Source organism: Canis aureus, chromosome 12 (genome assembly GCF_053574225.1).
Source record: "Canis aureus isolate CA01 chromosome 12, VMU_Caureus_v.1.0, whole genome shotgun sequence".
NCBI classification, from domain to species: Eukaryota; Metazoa; Chordata; class Mammalia; order Carnivora; family Canidae; genus Canis; species Canis aureus.
Window position 1 is genome coordinate 20522599 of NC_135622.1, and position 20751 is coordinate 20543349.

Here is a 20751-nt window from a genome sequence, read left to right on the forward strand (position 1 = left end):
ATATCAATATGGGGAGGGTATAGTCTGCCTTCACAGAACTTTAAATCAGCTTAAGGTACCATTTTTTTTTTTAAGGTACCATTTTGTATGCTAAAATCATGCAATGGAAGTTGCATTAATCCTTTTTGAAAGACCTACAGCCTTGGGAAAGTGGTGAGGATGGATAGAAAGGTAGATGAATTTGTTGAAAGGGAAGTTCTAGTCAAGGTGTAGAGCTGAGGTGGTTCTACTGGCTGAGTGTGGGACCAGGTCATCCAACATCAACAACATATTCTTTGCTCCCTGAGCCATACCACATCGCTCCCCAGGATCCATTTATCCAATATCCTCATTTACTCTCCAAAAACCTTAACTGTGGGATATTGACACCTCTTGTTAGCTTCTTGTCTGAAGCAACTTTAGTTTGTTAAGGTGTTATAAACCTAGGAATGTTTTCAATAGTATCATTCACTTTTTTGTCATTTTTTGAAATAGTTACTTCAAGGAAATATCCCAGGACAATTTAATTTTCTCTTCTACATTTCAGTTAGTAAATATGGAGCTATAAAAACTCATTGAGCAAAAAATAATAGGATTTGAAATATTTGGAAGTTGCAACTCAAATCCTTATTTGCCTCCCTGTTGTCTTTAATTGGAATCACTGTTTTCAATCTTCTTTTCTTTTAGTGAGAGAAAATATCAGAATCTATATTTTTCCTCCAAGAATAATTTTCTCCTTTGAGAATATTGGCAGGTTCTGTGCATCTGAGCTTACCTTTATTTCAAATAATTAGTACTAAATGTAAATAATTATTGATGTATCATATTCTAAATTGTCTAAACACGTGATGGCAAATATCATTTTGATTGTCATTTAATTTTTAGACATACTTTAAAACTTGGGAATCAAATGAACTCTATCTAGTGAATTATTTAGTGATGAAAAAATATAGTTTAAAAGACTGATCTGGAACCCGTGAGAGGCTCAGTTGGTTGAGCATCCAGCTCTTAATTTCGGCTCAGATCATGATTTTAGTGCTCAAGCACAGATCCTCCTTGAGATTCTCTTTCTCACTCTGCCCCTCCCCCTGCCCACTCACACTCTCATACATGTAAACTCTTTAAAAAATAAAAAAAATAAAATATTGATCTTCTCAGTCTTAGCTTCTTTAATGATTTCTTACCTTAGAAGTCCTTTTCTTAGTCCTTCAGCATCATACCTTTTCCTTTCATGTGCTCCCCCTGTTCTGGTACCAGGGATGTTTTCAGTACTCATTCATAGCATTTGGTTTGATTCCAATGTGAAGTAATCATGTTGCCCCTCCCACTGAAAACACTAATTTTGAATTCTTATTAACCAAACTCTTTAATATATATCCTGAACTTATCCAGCAGTATTTTCTGGAAACTTTACTATAACCTGTTTAATTTTGTTGTTCATTTCTCCAAATGTTCTCTGGTACTTTGTTTTGTTCTTTTTGTACGAGTCCATTAAGGTAAGGCTGACGGGAAATGGTTACCCACAGATGCATGTGTGGCAATAAAATTGTCAGGCAGCCAATATCGCTGAGGGCATGACTGGGTCCCATGCTGGTCATCTTAGTTACAGTGGTCATACTTGTGGACAATGGGGCAGTGTAGCGTAGGACAAACAGAACAAGGTTGTGTCTGAATCTGACCATAAACCTCTTCTCTCTATGCCTCTACTTCTTTAGCTATAAAATGGAGTAATAACGTTGACTCATCAGGATGGTGATAATAGTTACATGGGGTGAACATTCATAGGTGCCTCAACCTTGGTAGGCACTCATAAACGCTAGTTGTCTTTTCCTCCTTGCCTCCCTTAACAGAAATATCAAAAAGATACCTTCCATCCAATGTTAGTATAGAAACTATTCCCTAGAAAAGACTTAGGGAGCGGTTCCTGATTGAAAAGTCATTAATATCCCTTGACAGTAGCTACAGATAAAGTAATCATTTTCTCTCCCTTGACCACATACATACCCTAATATATAATAGCTTCCAAGGAAGGTTTGGCCAAAATGTAAGCAATCCTGAAATAAAAAGCAATTCTATATCCCAGGAGAAATTCCAAGCATAGATTAAATTTCCACCTGGCCCAAGAACGAATTTAAATTTTTTAAAAATATAGTTGATACACAATGTTATATTAGTTTGAAGTATACAACATAGTGATTCAACAGTGCATTATATGCATTATACAGTGCTCCCCATAATAAGCATAGTTACCCTCTGTCACCATACGTTATTACAGTGTCACTTACTGTATTCCCTACTGCTGTACTTTTCATGCTTGTGACTTAAAGCCGGGAGATGGAACCTCTCACTTCCCTTTACCGTTTTGCCCTATCCTCCTACCCTCTGCCTCTGGCAAGCACCAGTACTCTCTAAGAGTCTCTTGATGGTTTGTTTTTTTAAGATAACACATATAAGTGAAATCATACGGTGTTGTCTTTCTCTGCCTGACTTATTCCACTTAGCATGACACCCTCTGTGTCTGTCTGTATTGTTGTAAATGGCAGGATCTCATTCTGTTTATGGCTGAGTAAAATTCCATTTTATGTGTGTGCATGTCTTTACAAACTTATGCATACATACCACATCTTCTTTATCCGTCTATTGATGGACACTTATGTTACTTTCATATCTGGGCCATTGTAAATAATGCTGCAGTAAACATAGGGGAGCATATATTATTTCAAATTAGTGTTTGTTTACTTTGGCTAAATAGTGGTAGATATTGGATCCCTTATGTAATTACTTTTTAACAACATGTTCTACCCAAGTGATATCTTTTTGCCACAGTTAATTAACAAGACATGACACTTGTTTTAAAAAGCCTAATACAGGGGCAACCCAGGTGGCTCAGTGGTTTAGCGCCGCCTTCGGCCCAGGGCCTGATCCTGGGGACCCAGGATCGAGTCCCACATCAGGCTCCCTGCATGGAGCCTGCTTCTCCCTCTGCCTGTGTCTCTGTCTGTCGGTCTCTCTCTCTCTCTCTCTCTGTCTCTCATGAATAAATTAAAAAAAAAAAAAAAGCCTAATACAAAAGATAAGGAAAAAACAGTGTGAAAAGACATTAATTCCTACATTTAATGTTCAGCTTTTCTATCACTAGTACTCTCTTGAAAACCTTCGGAATTAAACCCCTCCTTTGTGATGAGGAGCAGGATGGATCCATATCCCTAGAGTAGAACATAGACTTATAAATCAGAGGGAATTTCTAATACTTGGATGATGCAGAGAATCAAAGATTACTAATAGCCTCCTTTTATTGTTGAGTCCATATAACCCCATTCATGAATGCAGAAGGTGATTTCCAGAGAACCTAAACACTTAGTTCAGAGTGACACAAATAATTATTCTCATAGCCAAAGTATGATTATGAGTCTCCATTTCGCTGGTATTGGCCAAGAATGGTACAGAAAGTGCTAGCCTCTCGATCTCTAAGTCCCTAAAGATACCCCCAAATAATGGTGCAATCTAAGTAGAAGAATATGCTTGTTTGGCTGGTACAGTTTTAAGTCCAGTCCTATCGTCCTCGTCTTTTACTAGTTTGCATCTCCTACAGCTATCCAATGAAGAAATTCTGGAGCCAACCTTCTCATCTCCCAGGCTTGTACTTTAGTCAGTTCTCGGAAAGGATGAGACACATGTGCATCTGTCTGTTTGAAATGTCTTCTGTCATCTTCTATAACCTTCTTCACACTTAAGTTTATTCTGATCATTGAAGGCTACTAAACTGATAATCATCTTGGTGTTATTTTCTTTGGTATTATTTTGGCGTATGTTTGGAAATCTTAAAAATAAGCTTTTGTCATAATGTACGTAATTTTTTCTTTTTTTAAATTAAAATTTATTTCAAAACGTAAAGTTTAAAAAAAAAAGTTAAGGTTTTATATATCCTTTGAAAAAAATGAGAAGTCAAAAGTCTTAGAATTAAGTAATGAGTCTTCAACATTATAAAGCCATATATAACAGTAAAGTAGTAGTAATGTTTTGCCCTGATAAAAATGTCACAGAATTCAAATCACAACTTGGATCCTCAATGATTCAAGTGTCTTATCTTACACAATAAAGGTTTGGTCAGTTTTAAGATAAAATTCCTCCAGATATGCTGTCCTTAAGTCCTCTAATCTTGTGGTCCATCAGCTCACACGGTGGGATTGCTGGCTGCTGTAATTCCACAGTGGTTGTTCTGGCCTTTGGCCATTTTTACATAGCCATTCCAGCCCCATTCTGGACTCCAACTGTTCTTGACAATCCAAATTTATTATTTGAATCTGTTCCTTCAAAGCCATAGCCAACCACCAGAACACCATGATCTAGATCTTTGCTGCTGCAGTCTGGATCAAAATAAATGCTTGATTTGTAGAACTGGAAATACTGATGGCCTGCATCAATAGCAACAGTGATAGACCCTAGAGTAGCCATTGCCTTCATTAGGGCCTTCTCCCGTTGAGGGAGGTCCACGAAGCCACTGTCATGGGCAGCAGAACACTCAGGCTTGTAGTTACAGGTATCTGTGTCCCTTCCAAGATATGGATAAGATTCCTCTGAGTCCAGGCATCTGTTGTCCTTAACATACTGGAAGGCGTTATCCATCAGGCCACCATTGCAGCCCTCATTGCCTTGAGCCTAAGAGCAGTCCACCAGGTTCTGCTCACTCAGTGGCACAAGGTTGCCTGTTTTCCAGAACATCTGTCCTTCGAGGGCACCAGTTGCACTAAAAGCCCAACAAGAACCACATTGACCCTGATTCTTCACAGGAGTTACATAGCCTTTCTCTCTCCAGTCCACAGATTTGGGGATCTCGGCAAAGAGAGGTTCTTGGAACACTTTCCCTTTCTTGTGCTTCTGGTTTTGAAAGCCATTGATCACCTGCCTGAATTCTTCATTGGTCATGTCACCAAAGGCATTCATTGCCATTGTGAAGCCATGTTTCCCTTGGCTATATTCCCGATTATGCAGTTCAATCATTTTCATATTCTTCTCCCACACTGCTCTCCTCCATCCTTCTTCATTCATGCCATATAATCTCCTGTGCATTGCCTTCCACTGGTACCATTGCATTTAGCTTTGATCAAGTTTTGGAGCTGCTGAGGCTATTCCCAAGCAAAGGGCAGTCAAGAAGAGTGAAGGATTCATGTTTCAAAAACCTGTGGCGTCCACAGCTGTGCAGGCACACCCCACCGATCGCTGAACCCCAGGAATCACCATAATTTTTTCTATATAAGAAAAAGGCTTAGATCTTTCCTTCTATTTTCTTTTTGTTCTAAATACATTCCACAGCTTCATTTCTTCCAGGAGATGCTTATGCATGTTACTTGGAAGGCCAAATGAATTCTTAGTTGGGAAGTTTGAACTGACTGCAGTGATCCCTAGGATACTTTCCAAATCTAGCAAAACTGACCAGATTTGCACAAGAGTTAAGAATCTTTTGTACCTGAAAACAAATATCATTGTGAAGAATATTTGCATGTATTGACTTGAATGAATGATCCAGATTTTTAAATCCCACATTTTCTCAAAAGAGTCTTGTGTTTGGCATAGCATAGCACAGAAACATCAACCAGGGGAAAAGTTTTTTTTTTTTTTTTTTTTGACAGAGTCCTATGACAGATGTGAAGAAAGATAACATTTGTGGAGATCTGAAGTAGATCTCTTAGGTTGGAAAAGATAACGTACTTGATCTGTCACCAACCTCCAGAGTGGTGGCAACCCTTTGGCCTGTGAATGCATGCTGGTTTTCTTTTCAGATTCTTTCAAACCTACACACCAGAATCACTTTTAAAATATGGAGCAGCAAAATAAACCTAAAGTGATACAAGGCAAAGGCAGACATAATATTAACATTCTAGTATCTAAGAAATTACTTATCCTGCAGTAAGGTAAATGTGAAAAAAAAAATGCAGTGATAATACCCAATAAGCCTGAATGTATATATTGCATGAATGAGAAACTTTAGGAAGAAATATTGAAAAAATGCTTGTAGTCACCACAACCAAAAAAAACCCCATAAACATCTGGTGTTACATACATATACACACACACATATACACATTATAATTTATGCTTATATATAAACATCTGGGGTGTGTGTGTGTATGTGTATATATATATGTGTGTATATACATATATATACATTATAATTTATACTTTCACAAATATCCCTTAATTAAAAAGAATATATTTTACTTGAGAAATTTAAAACTGTTTACAGAGATATACTGCAAATATAAAAATATTAAAGAATACCTCTATGTTCTTTTAACTTCACCTATTAATATTTTGCCCCATTTGCTGTGTTTATGTGTATTCTCTCTCTGACTTTTTCTCCTTTAGATACATAGATTCCTTAATTGTTAAAGGGTAAAATCAGCTTAACTATATGTACTTAAACAAATAGCAACTATATGTACTTAAACAAATAGCAGATACTCTTTCCCTTGTTTTTACTAAGAATTAAAGATCTATAAAAGGGTTGACACCAAAGCACCTATAAATTTGCTAGTTTTGCATAGTCCAAAGGGTTATTAAATGAAGGGATGTAGGTGCAACAAAATCTCCCCAAATACTGTCTTTACACAGTAAGAGTATGTGTGGGGAAAAAAAAAATTGCCTTTGCAACTAGATGGTTAATCAGTTACCTAATTTGGAGTAATCCATGCTCACTTATTCTCAATTTTAGTGTTAAAAAAAGTTTTGTTCCTGGTTGATCGTGGTATAATATTGAGTACTACTTTTTGAGCATTTTTTAAAGTTTAAGAAACATTTAAAATGTGGGGGGAAAGTGATGTTTAATTAGATGGTGTGAACAAAGAAAACTTGGGACATTTTGATGATTAGGCACTAGGTATTTCTGAAGAGTAAGAGTGAGAGAAATTCATGTAATCTATTCATTTCTGGAGCTAATTTACTACTAAGACCTTTTTTTATTCATAGCTCTATAAAACTTCAAAGCTGGTAAAGATATTTGAAGCCATCATGTTCACATACCATAAGATAGAAAGTCTGTACTCCAGCATCCCTAGTAGGTGAATTTTCTGTCTTTGCAAGAAATGATTGGGAGGAAACCATTGTAGGAAATTACTTGTTCTATTTTGGGGAAGCTCTAATGTTGAACAAAAAATAAAGTTCCTTCTTACACTGAAATTTTCAAAGCACCTTAGCTGCCCCCATTTGTTAGCCTACATCATGTTTTATTATGGTCATAATACAAGTCTTACTTTGATGATATGACTGGGAATTCCTTGAGGAAAAAAATTCCATTGCAGCCCCCCCCCCAACTTGATCATTTTTCACTTATGATTGGTAGTTAAGATATTGGGATATGGTTCTGACAAATCTCCTCTTGACAGTGGCCTAGTAAGTGGTTTTCTTTCCATCCCTCCTCAACCCATTTCCTCACATCACTACTGAAGTTGTCTTTCTAAAAACCAGAAGTGTTCATGCTTCTCTTCTGTTCTGCTTAACAAGAAAATTTGAAGTTCTTTCTGGTCTCCCCGTTCAGTACAGGTAGATCAGCTGTTGCTCATGGGTCTGGAAGCAGAGGAAGCCATTGGTCTTTGTGTTTCAAATGGGACTTAGTTGGTTTCTTCTTTACCTTTCCTGGTGCCTGAGCAGGTCTGTGAGCTTCCATGTCTCCATAGATAACATGGGCCTAATGTGACCATTAGAGGTTTGTTAGGAGAATTAATGAAATCCTGTAAAAAACCACATTGTAGAGTGGTTGATGCAAAACTACACATTAGCCTGGGTGCTAGTGAGAAATAGTTTTTATTCAATTGCTACATTAGAAACTTTTTTTATAATTTAATTATTCTTGGAAAATAATCTACATTCACCTCTTTGGCTAAACATTAGATACTAAATTTCAAAATTTGCTGCTCCTGGTTGATCAAATTTTATGTTGTACAACAAATTTTATGTTGTAAATTCAGTTGATATTGGCCGATCTCTTAAAATAGACTCTGCAATATTAGATATTCACAATCAAAGATAAGTAGCACACAGTATTCAGATTGCCACACACTTGAAAAAACAAATTAATTTGTTTTTTATTGGTGAAAACTCTGCTAGAAAATAATGTATAGATCGTTGTGTATCTGTTTTAGACCCAAAACCTTCAAAGGAATTGTTTCCCAAATCATTGCCAGTAACTTTGATTTCCCATCTATTTCTTTTTTTTTTTTTTTAAGATTTTATTTATTTATTCATGAGAGACACACAGAGAGAGAGGCAGAGACACAGGCAGAGGGAGAAGCGGGCTCCATGCAGGGAGCCCGACGTGGGACTTGATCCGGGATCCCCAGGATCAGGCCCTAGGCCGAAGGCGGCGCTAAACCATTGAGCCACCGGGGCTGCCCTCACATTTATTTCTTTTCCTAATATCAGTGATCCTAATTCTGCAGTTTTTTTGTCCTCTTAAGTCTATTGTGTTTTCATTTATGAGTGTGCATTTGTAATTATGCAAATATCAGTTGTTCATAGGTTACTTTTACCTGAGAATAATTGCTATATATTATAGTCATCCCTTAGTGATCACTGTTTACATTCCTATGTAAGGAGTAATTAAAATCAGCACTCGGGGAGTGTCTGCGTGCAGAAATGGACTGAGAGGGAAGTGGAAAGATCCTTTGTAATTTCTAAGTAACTTTCCATCTATGTGCCCTACTTAATTAAGCTTTGCACAGCCTTGTAAATTATAGTAAGGAAAAACTACTTTTCTCATCAGTTAACTGATACCAGGCTGGAGCAGAACATTCTAGCAGATTAATAGCTGTGGCAAAACTATGTACATTGTTAATAGTTTGAACTCATGTAATGCAGGCCCTTATACAGGTGCCATGTGCAGAACAGATAACTGGTAGGAGAGTGGAGCCATTAATTCTTTCATTGGATGAAGAGCTATAGGGTATAGCAAGAGGAGTCTCAGTGGCCAAAGGAACATAGCAATATTGATAAACTGAAAGAGCCTAAACAAACAGAGACTAAGAGGAACGAACTAACAATTAGTGGTACACATTTAGATAAATAGCATTTATGCAGACAACGAAGTTAACAGAGCTGGATTTTCTTAACAGATGGCTCAAAAGTAACAAGAATTTTCTTGTCTTTCAAGCAACCCCAACCCATAACTTTCCACGTAGAGTTTTCATGAACCATTAAAAGAAGTGGTAGATGTCCACGTTTTCCATGTGTTTTAATAATTCATTTCCTTTTGGGGCAGTCAGTGGAGCATGCAATTCTTGATCTTGAGGTTGTAGGTTCGAGACCCACGTTGGGTGTAGAGACTACTTAAATAAAATCTTAAAAAGATTCTTATGTTTTTGAATTGTGTCCCATGGGGGGGAAAAAAGAAAGAAAAAACTACTTTGTGGTAGCAATTTTACATTTAGTAGCTAACCCTTCTTGGTACTTAGTAAGTTCTCAATAAACATTTGTTAAATGACTAAATGAGTGATATATCTGCTAGATAGTAGATGAGGCCATATGAGTCAGTCATTTTCGCCAAGTTTTTTTGTTTGTTTTTTATATATATAAGTTTGTGAATTTTTTCTTAAAGATCTTATTTATTTATTCATGACAGACATACAGAAAGGCAGAGACACAATTAGAGGGAAAAGCAGGATCCCTGTGAAAAGAACCTGATGTGGGACTCTATCCCAGGACTCTGGGATCCTGACCTGAGCCAAAGGCAGACGCTAAACCACTGAGCCATACAGGTGCCTCTAGCCAAGGGATTTTTAATTACTGCCAGAACTTATTTATATCTAAGGAAGGAAGGAAGATATTGATCATGCAAAATTATTGATAATAATTTAAAATAATACAAAATAATTATAATAATAAAATATTTTTGACTTGCTGTGTGCTTTAGCCCTTAAGTTAAAATCAACATTTCTTTCATCTTGAATTTTGGAAAACTTAGTCACCGACCTTAGAAGGTTGCCACATGTGTAGGTTTAACTTCTGAGGTAACCCTTGACATCCTAAAGCATACTCAAACTACTATTTCCTTCAAGGTCATTTTCCCTTTGACTTTCATGAATAACTTCATTTTGCTTCATTTTTTTCTTGCCTCTTGGACCATGATATCTCAGTCTTCTTTCTTGCCACCTAAATATAGCTTTTCTGTAGAGTTTGTCCTTTACACCATCCAGTTCCCACTAAAGGGCCTCCCATGCACCCTACACATTACTGGCAACCTCCCCTGAGTTCCAGACCTGTGTCTAGCCACATAATGTGACACATTAACTTGGTTGACTTTTAAGCATCTAAAAAATGTTCAGACTAAATCTAGTTTTTTCCCTCCAACAAGCCTAAATTTTCTTCTTATATTTCTTGTTTTAGCTAAAGATACAATCTTTTAGAATGTGGTCCTTCAATCCAGAAAACTAAAAGTCTTATCCACTCTCCTCTCCCGTTCATCTTGAAATCCTCTCAATTCAGTTCCTATTACAATTCTTGCCTAGGCTTCTCACCTTCATCTTTATGACCACTGGTTTATTCAGGCCCATGTGTTTTGCCTGGATCATTGCAATATTTTCCTAAGTGGGTACCCTCCCCTCTCCCAAATTTTTGTCCCTATATTCCATCATTTCTGTCTGTCCAGCTTTTCCTAAATGTAAATAAGGTATTCCACATTATTTATCAGCAAAATTCCATCTTCAGGATAAATTTTAAAGTTCTTAGCATGACATAGAACCATTTCAATTGGCCCCTGACTGCCTCTCTAATTTCTAACCTTCCTTTTCCTTGCTTTCCATTCTATATTCTGCCATAATTGTTTGTTCTTCAGATACACAATTGCTGTTTCACTTACATGTTGCCTCTCATGATATTTTTTGTCTGAAATTCCTTCCATATTTTTTAATGTAATATATTCATCCTTACCCAGGTAGTTTATTTTTTAAACTTTCCTTAATTCTCTAAATATCTAAACCACTATTACTTCTGTGTTACTATTATACTTGTGTGTATTAATATTAAACTTATTACTGTATCTCTATATTCTGTGTCTCCAAATGTGAGCACCAGGAGATTGGAGACTAGGTCTCATTTATACTTTCATCTGCACAGTTAGCACAGGTGAGCACCTGACCTGAGCACATAGACCTGAAATAAAAGTTTGTTGAATGGATCCATAAATGAATATGCTCACTGTTTTGATCTTAGTGGCTGTGATTTATCTGCTTATAATTTCTTCTCAACTTTCTGGACTGTTGCCATTCACTCTATTCCCTACAATAGATATTCCATGTCTTCATGAACATTGTTATGTTCCAGTGGGCATTCATTATCTTGGTTGCCTTAAACCTTTTTAGGTATCTGTTTCCTAGTGTTATAAAAAGAATCTATGTAATTTAAATTGTTTCCAACAGATGTACATCAAAATCCAGAGTTCACAAGAGAACATGACATTCTCATTAGGCACAAAGAATATTTTTCAAGCTATGGTATGTTATTTGAAAAGCAATTAACATATTGCACATTATTCCTGTGAGACACAAACTGTTTCTTTCCCATTTTAATGTGCCTGCTTAAAGAAAGACAGAAAAAGATAGATGAGTTTACACTCAAGGTGTATGCATTTCCCTTGTGGCCAATGAACCAATTTCCTTTTCATACTTGCAGGATATTGATACAATTATTCTTTCATCAGACATGAAATTTGAGTGTATAACCAGTTTGTGGAAATCACCTAGTAATTTATTAGGTTGATAACAGCAATTAAGTCATAATTGCTTCTGAGAAATATAAATTGACTTTCTGTTTTAAATGGATAATTTAACATTCCAAACCACAGACCCATAGTGTAACTAATTTCTGGGATAAGAAGTTTATTTCTCCTATTATTAAACTTAAAAAAAAAATTCAACCTTTGATAGTCCAGTAACTAATTACTTAGTTAATAAATTCTTGGGTTCATGTTATATCTTCATTTTTTTCCCTTGTTGCTAATCTTTTTATATTTAAAGGTATAATAAGGAAGATAATTTTAGATAGAAAAGTAAGATATTTGTAGGCCCAGGGTGTTTTCAACTATTTAAAAATGTAAAAGCATTCTTAGCTTGGAAACCATACAAAAATGGATAGCAGGGCTAATTTGGCAAATAAGCCATTGCTAACTGATTCTGATTTAATCAAACTTTCATATGAGACTTTGAATTGTATAATTTTTATTTGTGACATTGCTGCTTGCAAAAACACTCACCTCTTCACATACTCAACCTATACTTACATGCACACATTATGAATGCTTATTGGTGTAGCTTACAATGTACAGTAATTCAAAACAGGTCCTTTTTTAGATAAATCAGGACCGAGGGTTTTACTGTGGCAGTTCACCAACCAGAGGATTTGGCTGCCTCAGTGAGTCTGCCTCATGCTGAGAGCAGAACTGACATTTGTCATCGTGATAGGTGATACACGCTCCATTCCAGTAATTCTGATTCTCAAGCTTACTGAGCCACATCAAACATCAGTGTGGACCAACATGTGCATACCTGACTGAAGGGCCACCCATATTGATTCATCTGCAAATACTAGGTTCACTCTACTCCTCTATAATGCTCCAGAAGTCTTTTGTTAAAAGTAGCAAAAAAGGACATTGTTTATGAATCCTAAATCTGCTAATCAGCAAGTATTTATCAACTATTTCTGTGTGAAGTACTTAGGTGGGTGCAAAATATACCAAAGTGTAAGGAAAGCATCCTAATTGGTGCTCTCTCTCCCTCTCTGTCTTTCTCCTTTACACACACGCACATATACCACTACCAGTATGATAATGTCAGACAAGAGTCCTAGAGGCAAGCTGGTGATAAGTGACAAGGAGTTCAGTAATGAGACTTAAAGGAGAGAGCCTTGTACACAGATTGGAAGATAGTCTTCTCTGAGTAGGGTTCACAAGAGGTTCATGGAAGCAGCAGGGAAGAAGGTACTGAAATATTTAACAGAGAATAATTAATACTATGGTAACACATGAAGCGTATGGGGCAGAATGCAGTGGTCTGAGACCACTTTGGCTGGAACCAGGGCTTCATGAGGGGAGTCCTGGGAGATGAAGTTAGAGAAGCAGAGACTGGGATCAAACTGCTGAGAATCTTGAAGGCTCAGGACCTTGAACAGGAAGTGATGGTTGTGAGCTTGTATTTCTTTAGGCTATACTTGCTGAAAATGACATCCGGATTCTGAGATTGGGGTGAAAAATGCAGCCCATTGCTTAGTTATGTTGGGAATTTTGACATATTTTAAAAAGAGAGGATAGAAATAGAATTGGAGAGCCATGAAGTAAGATTGGAGCATCTATAGATTATCAAGTGGTTGGTGATTATAGGTAGTGGGGGAACCACTGATGGTTTGGGGCCAGCGGGGTATAATACAATTCAACAGAATTTTGGGAATAGTTGGTTGGAGGGAATAAGTTGTACAGGAAAAGAGATCAATTTAGAGTCTTGATGGTCGAATAAATGGGAGGTGATAGTGGCCTGAATACAGGTGGAGGATGGAATGACAATGGAAATATAAATTAATACATTTAAAAAGCTATTTCAAATAACTTAATTGCTAATATTTATTATTTCTACGTGTTGTATATTATTCTAAGCTTTTTACACATATTAATCAGCAACCCTAAGTGTAGATATTGATACTACTGGTATTCCTATTTTTCAAATGGGGAATCACTCATCATTTAAGCAACTTGCTCAGTTGGGAGTTTTAGCCAGAAGGAGTTGGAGTCAGGATTCTAATCCACACCATCTAACTCTGTTCCGTCTTACACCTGGTCATAGATTGTCCTGATGCCTGATGTTTCAACACAAGTGCCTGTGAGAATAAGGCTGCAAGTGCATGGGCTTTGGAGTCAGAGACTCAAGCTGTTTACTGTTTGGTCTTAAGCAAGTCACTTTGTGTGAGCAGCATTCCCTTCATTTTTGTAAAGTGAGGATTCCTCATTGGCCTAGTTTCTCATTAGCGCACTAGGAGATTAGAGTGAGATGATGTGTTTCTGCTTCCCTCTTGCTTCTGCTTTTCCTCCATAGAAATGAGGGTGTTAGGCTTTGGAGGATGCGGAGGTATTTGTTCTTACACGTGTTATGCTTGAGATGATGGACATCTAGATGGCAATGTCCAGTGTGTGGCTATAGCTATAGATAAGGGCCTGGGCCATGACAGGGTCAAAACTTAAGTGCTTGTTCATGAGCCAGTGATGGCTAAGGCATGGGATGAGTTGAGCTCTCTGAGAACAAGTAGCAGGACCTTAAAATTTACCAGCTACAAGGGGAGATCAAGGAAGAAACGAGAGGAGCCATCAGAGGGATATAAGGAGAGCCACAGTAAAGCAGGGGCTTGAGCATAGATGAGTCAACTAAGGAGTAGATGGTAAACTGAGTTAAGTACACACACAGGCTGAGAACTGAATTTAAAAGGTGGTTGACAGTGCAGAGAGCTCAAGGAGACAAGAGAGATTTCGGCAAGAATGAAATGTTTACTTTTTTTGACCTTCTAAAGATTTGATTCAATTAAATATGTTTTAGATACTTGCTTTCTAATCAATCCCTAGTGTAAAGCTCAGGATGATTACCTTTGCCCTGCTTTACTGTGATTGTTAACTACTATTCTTGTCAGAACTTGAAACTGTGCTCATAAAATGTCCACAGCATCTCCACATATCCACAGATGATGGAATTAGGGGAAATGAAACTAGCTTCCACTGGGTTACAAAATCCAGTAAGACCATCCCAGAGCTGGACTTCTTGCTCAGTTTTTTATGCTCTAACTTTAGTAAAAAAGTCTTCCTAAATAGTTTCTTCTCTTGCATGAAATTCATATAGGTTTTGATTTCTCTTCAAAAAACAAAAAAGCAATCCTTAAATATGTAAGAATAAGAAGTGTTGCATAATTATCAAGCCATTATCATTGTCATTAATTTCCGATTAAACTGAGCTCTTTAACTACAAATAATCTTAAGTAGATAAATGGCAAAATTAGTTTAAGTATATGCCTGAGAAGAAAGAGAAGAAATCAGTAAGGTACTATGCAATTTTAAAATTAAGGCAAATCTAAAATGGAGGTTTGAAGGGGTGGGGGGGTTTGTAGCTTAATAAATGGATGATTAGAATTCCATATCCTTAATATTTTCTATTCCAAATGTTACCTCAATTAGGCCAAGAGAAACTTTTCATGTAAAGATAGAAAGATTCTCATTGGGAGAGCTTGGCACAGAATGAAAAAGATGAAAATGTTTCTGTGTTAATTATTGATACACCACAGGGAGAATAAAACTGAACAATTAACATGCCTTTGATTTAGAAACCCTGGTTAATTTATTAAACTGGTCTTGATTTATGCTTTTATCTTAGACTTTAGTCTTTAAAAAAAGTATTTAAAGCCCTCGTAGTCAGAATTACGATCTTGCCTCATTGTCTGTAGATGGCTTTCATTCCCAATTTTCAGTACTATAAAATTCCATTATATTCCCTCTGTCTGTTTCTAATGGGCAGACTGGGAGAGACTGCTGCAGGGGTTACTAGCCAAATAGTTTTAACTGGATAACAGGCACTGTTTAAATTAACACTGGAGTTAATAGTTTATAGCTATGGGCAGGATTTGCTTGCTTCTTTTGTTTTGGATTGTATTAGTGCTTCAGAATCATACAGGAATAAAATTAAATGTGCTAACATGCCTTGGCCCCACTAGGACTCTCTGTGACCTTCCGTGATCTAGACCATTTCTAAAAGGCTTAGACAGCATGAAGCTCTCAACTAAACTGAAACTTGAGTTTCCGTGGGCATGCTCAGTCTCTTCAGATTCCACCGAGACTTAAGGCTCTGCTGTCACCAGCCAACGTGGTCTTGTACTCTTTCAAGTAGCAGAAAAACAGAAGGATAGTGAAATTTTAAACTAGGGGCATGAGGGAAGGAAGGGCTATAGTAGAAGTGAAATGTGACTTCCCAGCTACATGCCTGAGGCCAAGCAAGCAAGTTAAATATGCAGAGGTAGATAGGAGAGTGAGATCAGGATCAAGGTATGGGAGAGGAAGTGAAGACATCCACACATTGTTCTTACTTCCTGGCAAAAACTCAGAATAATTGAAGGAGAAATAGTATCTCACTTAACATGAACCCTCCTGTGATTTTCTGATTGTCGCTGCTTTAAGTACTCCATATCAGAATGACTTTTTCCTTTAGAAGAAGTCATAACATCCTGGCTGATGTTACCTTCCTCATTGAGAATTTTTTTTTTTTTTTTTTAAGATCTTTGGAAGAGGAAAGGGAATGACAGAGGGAAGGCCCTGCTGACATTTTTTTTTCTCCTATTTATTTGGTCCAAAATAGTTACGGTGGACAGCAGCCGGTGAGGGCCAGGTATTTAGGAGTTAGAACAATAGAAGTTATTATTTTTCTTAGTTGCTACCTTGAACCATGAAGGTAGTAAAAATCCCAGAACACATTTATCTTGCAGGGTTGTCACAAACAAAAGAAACCATAGGACTTTCTCATACCACTAGCATTTGCTTTTTGCTTTTTCCATGTTTATAAGATTAGGTTTAGGAAAACAAATTATTAAGCCAGTACATAGTTTATGTTATGTAATTGTTTTCTTTGTTGCCTTTCTTTGGCATTTTGAGAATTCTTCATACATTTGAGATGACTAATTCTCTAGAGTTTCACATTGAAAGCCAGAAAATCTAAAGATGATAAATCAAATTTTGTCCTACTTTTTAACAAGCAGTTTCTTGGTTACTAATGAAAAAAAGAAAAAAAAAAAAGACTTTACCTTCCTCATCTGTGCATTAAGAATTTTGGGAACTTAATATGTAGGTATAAAATCACTCCATTAGTGTTAGGTGTATGCTAGAGCCTTTCTACTGGCATAAATGTCATTAAAAGTTCTACTTTATTTTTTTTTAAGATTTCATTTATTTATTCATGAGACACACACAGGCAAAGACATAGGCAGAGGGAGAAGGAGGCTCCCTGCAGGCAGCCTGATGTGGGACTTGATCCCAGCACCCTAGGATCACACCCTGAGCTGAAGGCAGACACTCAATTACTGAGCCACCCAGGCTCAGAGTAAAGTAACATTTTAGAGCTTTTGTCCCTGGTAGTTATTCACTGTTTTCCATACCTCCTTACAGTGTATAAAACAATCATGTATGACTGCCATTTAGTGTCTGAGATGGAGAAGTAGCTGGCCCCTTAATTTCCTCATGGTAATGGGTGTCACACATGCCAAATGATCCATGAGGGAAACAATGTAGTGTAGTTGTCTAGATTGTGGACTCTGGAGCCATAGGGGATGTGTGCACTTTGCTCTGAGTGTGTGCCCAGACAATTATATAATCTCTCTGAGCACAATTCTTGCTTCATCTAATTAACATCTATTTTTTTTTCTGTGTTTTGTTTTACAATTCTTGTTATTGTAAATTTGGTCTTCAAACTGGCTATTCCTTGTATATATGAAGGCAAGTAATTCTACATGTTGACACAAGTGACTTCATGAAAAAAATTTATAGTAATATTTTTGGTATATTGTCATTTTTCTAAATGTATAGGTATAAACATTTCCAAAAATATTTTATCTTCTTCTTTCTAGTTTTAATACCATTTAGTTGTTTCTTTTTTGGGGGTTGTGTTTTCTAGAAACCTCAGAAAAATATTAAATAATTTAAGGGACACCTGAGTGGTCACTCAGTTAAACATGGAACTCTTAGTTTCTGCTCAGGTCATGATCTCAGGGTTCTATGATTAAGCCCCATGTTGAGTTCTGAGCTCAGCAGGGAGTCTGCTTGAGATTCTCCCTCTCCCTCTGCCCCTCCCACCACTCATACTGTCTCTCTTTCTCGCAAATGAATAAATACATCTTTAAAAAATACATTATTTTTAAGAATTTGAGAACTTTTTGTTTCAGCATTAGATGGCTTCTATAACTTTACATTGAGTCTGATGTGGCTTTTGGATTAAGATATTTTTTTTTTAAGATTTTTATTTATTTATTCATGAGAGACAGAGACAGAGAGAGGCAGAGACACAGGCAGAGGGAGAAGCAGGCTCCATGCAGGGACCCCCACGCAGGACTCATTCCTGGGTCTCCAGGATCACGTGTAGGGCTGAAGGTGGCGCTAAACCACTGAGCCACCTGGGCTGCCCAGATTAAGATATTTGTAATAAATACAGCACACACAGATACACAGAGACACATGAACACTTCTTAGCTTCCAAACTCGATAGACCTCTTCAGGCTTGATCTTATTTACTGTCTTTGTAGAGTTCCCTACTGTTCTCCCTTGTCAACTATGGTCATGCAATCTCCAGGATCTAGTTAGATCTCTCTGACCATTCTTTGATACATCATTTGTGGGCTCTTTTTCTCTATTACACGTTGAGGGCTTCCCAATGTTGTGTCTGGGACTCACTCTTCATTCTGTTATTTTCCCTGGGTATTTCATATCTATTTTCATGGCTTCCACTCCTGCCTTTATTCTGATGATCCTGCATCTTTATAAATGGCTTGTTTTCATACACTTATAATCAACTTCCACCAGACTTTTCCACTTAAATGATTCATAGACACCTTAAACCTCCTCTTCTTCATCTGTTACCTTTTAAAATTGTCCAGAGCCAGCAAATGTTCCCTGAAAGGGACAATTATAAATATTCCAAGCTTTGAGGGCCATACAATCCTGTCCGAACGTTTGAGCTCTGCCATTGTAGCGTGAAAATGGCCAGTATGTAAATTAATGGGCCTGACTATGTTCTACTAAATCTTTCTTTACAAAACTGGAGGCTGACACACAGGATAGAGCTCGTTGATTTTGGCGTTGTGTATGTTACCCATGCTATAAATTTAGGCTTTATCCTTGACAACAACTGCTTTATTTTCATAGGATGTATATCTCCAAATTTTGCAGATTGACATTCTAAATATGTCCCACAATATGTACTCATTACTTTATCTACACAAACACGATCTTGTACTCTCCCTCATTTTTCTTTCAGGTTTTGAAAGCTTAGCAATTGGTCTTCAGTCTTCTACTTTTAGTCCTGCCAAAGCTATCTTTCCTAACTGCCAGAGGAAACCTTCTAAAACCAAACAGGATTATACTACTCCTGTGTTTCAAACTCTTGATGATTCTTCATTGCTTGAAGTAGTGTTCACAAAGGGAAAGCTTATTAACATGGCATAGAAGTCTCTCAGGGTGTGGTTGGGCCTTCTTCACCAACTCTGTCTCCTTTTCCTATTTTGGTCCATTCACGTCCTGGGAGAAGCAAATGATTAGATGTGTAAGGAGGAATTCCTGTGAAGGATGAAGTGGGAGAGGACCACCAGAATCAGCTGGGAGAAATGTTTGACTCTAGTGCAGGTCAAACACCTATGCAAGGAGAAAAAGAAAGAAAAGGATTTTGTAGGAAGAGCCTCAACACAATTCTGAGAAAGCCTCAGGCCAGTGGGAAATCCAGAGTTGGAGCAGAGGTTGCCGGTTGGGCAAGTCCCCATTGTGCTAGAGTGGCCTGATTGTGCTCAGTATTTGCGAAGGGCTGCCTGGGGTCAAGTGTGGTGGATTCATAGGTGTGGCAGATGGAGGCAGTCCCTTAATTGTGCTCACACAGAAGTTTCTCTTAAAGGAGAATTGATCGAGGTACTTCCAAGGCACCAAACCTGACTTCACACTTGACACATCAGCTTCAGTAAACCTCTTTTAATAGTCTTCATATACTGTGATATCCTTTACCTCCAGGCCTTTGTTCCCAATTCCTATTCCGCCTGCATGAACTCTTCCTGCCCCTGACTTTGCTTGCTCAACTACTTTTCACAGTTTGGGGGCTCAGCAGAAGAATAATCTCCAGAAACATTTCTTACCTCCCATCTCCCAAAGTGCCATCACTCAATCATTCCTTAACATCACTGAAGTGTTTTCCAAATTAAGATCGATTGTACGTGTTTTAGGTTTTATTTTTGACTAGACTGTAAATCTCTTGAAATAAAGGATTATTCAGTCTGTGCCCTCACACACCCACAGCAAATGACACCCATTTTTGAATGAATGGACTGTACTCTCATTTATTTGTTGGAAGGGCAAGTTGACCCAGGTGAAAGAAAACAATATGAGAGGTGATACTTAGATTATTTAGTTTAGGAGAGTTCCTAAACAATAGGAATTTGGGAATGACTTAAGAGAAAACAATATGAGAGGTGATACTTAGATTATTTAGTTTAGGAGAGTTCCATGGCTTAACTATGAGATATATTTTAGTAATTGTGATTAATTAGGTTGATTTCAACTGAATGTGGGCTATCTGATGTATCAACAAACACTGCTTAAAGTAAAAAAAAAAAAAAAAAAAAAAAAAACTGTGTTCAATCCCAGGGTCCTTTCCTAGCTGAATGACCATATCACAACATCCCTGGCATTATTTTTCTCTTCAATAAGATGGAGGACATTATATTAAGAGCACAGAATTGTAGACCTATCAAACCGTCTGTAATGTATTCAACAACCTCTTGCTTTGCAGAGGTCTCTTTCCTGCCTCCTACTGTATTAACCTGCATCAAGAATGACTCACTATCCCACAATTGTACTGAAATTTAGATCACGTAACTCCTTGTGGAGAGAATGGATGGTAGCTGTGATTTAAAAGCAGGGCTCTTCTAACAATTGTATATGCAGTGAGGAAGGTAAATGTATTATTTGAGGAAGTAGTTTTGAACTATATGGACTCCTGGATTATTTCCAGTTAAAAT

General features: G+C 37.3%; 1 protein-coding gene and 1 pseudogene across 7 annotated transcripts in view; one reads left to right on the forward strand and one right to left on the reverse strand.

The window, feature by feature from the left end:
- Positions 1–20751, forward strand: part of CTNNA2 (catenin alpha 2) — a 1080823-nt gene that overhangs the window by 350378 nt on the left and 709694 nt on the right. The gene's annotated exons all lie outside the window — the stretch shown is intronic.
- On the reverse strand, positions 4180–5209 carry LOC144324637 (procathepsin L pseudogene; annotated as a pseudogene).